This window comes from Myotis brandtii, unplaced genomic scaffold, assembly GCF_000412655.1.
Source record: "Myotis brandtii unplaced genomic scaffold, ASM41265v1 C42710280, whole genome shotgun sequence".
Taxonomy (NCBI): Eukaryota; Metazoa; Chordata; class Mammalia; order Chiroptera; family Vespertilionidae; genus Myotis; species Myotis brandtii.
Genome location: NW_005326891.1, coordinates 1 through 2,086, shown reverse-complemented (window position 1 = coordinate 2,086; position 2,086 = coordinate 1). Strand labels below are relative to the sequence as shown.

Here is a 2,086-nt window from a genome sequence, read left to right as displayed (position 1 = left end):
GGTTCTACCACTTACTGTCGTGAGCTTCACAAGTTCCTTAGCCTCTTGGCCTCAATTTCCTCATCTGTAAAATGGGTATATTAAGAAGATTGCAATAAAGATGGCAATAAAGATTACTTGAGTAACTATACCTTAAAATATTAAACAGATCAATCAGTAAATCACTCCATAAACGTAACATGACCAGGCAGGGTGGGTATTTGTGAGCCTGTGCAATATCGAAGCAACACATCAGCCAAGATCTCCGTAACGTGATGGAAAGTACGAGGCTCGAGTTCTGCTTTGTGATGTCATCCTGGGAAGGATGTGTTCCTAAAAACTGAATATAAACATCTTTTTAAATGTCGTATACCAGACTCTAACCAGAGAGAAGCAGGCCTTGAAGACACAGCCTGCGTGCTGTGGACAGCTCTGGCCGTGCACATGCAGCGGACAGCAGCCTGGGACCTAGGGGTGCCCCCCACCCCCTCGACAGCCACCAAGCTCAGGACCCTCACTGGAATCCTGCCAGCATCCTGCATGAGCCTGGAAGCAGATCCTTCCTCATCCACGTGTCCAGATGACAACGCAGCCTGGCCGACACCTTAACTGCAGCCTGTAAGGCCCTGGGCAGGGGGACCCTGGTTCCCTTTTACATACAGGTTTTCCTCTCCAAATGCACCCCTTTGCAGGCAAATTTGCTTTGCAAAAGGGCGAATCCGATTTGCCAAAGGGTGAGTTTGAAGCGGAAAACCTGTATGAGACATGCCCAGACCCCTCACTCACAGAAGCTGGGAGATAACGTGTACCGTGTGTGTTTGTTTTTTAATGTCATAAGCCAACCACAGAGAGTATTTTGTAAGTAAAGAAGGAAAAACTAAAAATTGGCCTGTCATCCTTCCACGCTGATACAAGTGTTTTGTTGGACATTCTCTCCCAGTCTTTCTGATTGACCACGGAGTAAATCAGAGCAGTCGTACATTTTACAGCCTGAGTTTTTCACTTACATTAGCCACATTCTCCCATGTTACAATGTACACATATATTCTTAACATTTATCATTTTTAATGGATGTAAAATTTTCTATCAAGAGATGGAGCAAAATTATTTAATCTGTTTACTATTATTAGACATTCCTGTGGCCTCCAAACTTCTACTATTATAAATAAAACACTATTATAAAAATAGGCATGTTATGGCTTTCTTTTTTTAAAACCATATTTTGGATTAGTCCCCAAGGGGAGGCAATCTGGTAAAAATACAGTATGTCTCTGTAAACAGAATATATTATGTTTCTTTAAGCCAACTGAATGACACCAGAAATATCTGAAGTGCCAGTTTTATCACATATTTTCGTTTTTAAAAACTAAGTAAAAAATGGTAACTGGAAGTTTTAAGTTCCATTTTTTAAATTACCAGAGCAAGTCTAAATGTTTTCCTATACGTTTATTTGTTTCAACTTACTCATTCCTCTCTTTAAAATGACCTTAACCGGAGCTGTGTAATGTTTCTGAGACTCAGGCTCCTCATGTACAAACAGCAGACAACGCCATATACTGCACACAATTGCAGCGAAAATCAAATACGAGCGTTTCCATGAAAAACTGAGGACATACCAGTTGCTCAATTTTTAGCTAAATGAGTAAGTCAAAGAATAAGTGGTCAGTTACACAGAACAACACAATGGCCAACAATATTAACCGACATTCTAGAGTCCAGGCATGAAACTGTGGTGGCGAGAAGTGCAACTTTCTAGGCAACACCCAAAAGACGGAGCGTGTTGACTGAAAAACGAAGTTGATGCCGTTGTCGCCCCCGTAAACACCTGCCGACCTTGAACACCGGTTTACACAGAGGTGTTCAGCGTAGCACAACCTCCAGGAGCCCCGATGTGAGGCAGTTCTGTGTACAGCCCTCCCTGCCCCCCGCTGGTTTCCTCCCAAAGCCACGGATGCCCAGGAGATTTTAATCCAGTCCCGTCGGATGACAATTTCCTCAGCCGTGGGAAGGGCCTGTCCCAGGCGCTTCTACTGGCTGTTCTCTATCCTTTTCTTATTTGAGGTAAAAACCATGATCTATATCAGTGATGGCGAACCTTTTGAGCTCG

The 2,086-nt window shown here is 43.2% G+C and overlaps 1 long non-coding RNA gene across 1 annotated transcript; it reads left to right on the top strand.

Annotated features, from left to right (window-relative positions):
* Positions 1-21: 21 nt before the first annotated feature.
* On the top strand, positions 22-863 carry LOC106724463. Its single transcript, XR_001360273.1, has 2 exons — positions 22-261; positions 356-863. It is a non-coding gene; the product is annotated as an uncharacterized LOC106724463 (long non-coding RNA).
* The last annotated feature ends 1,223 nt before the right edge of the window (positions 864-2,086 follow it).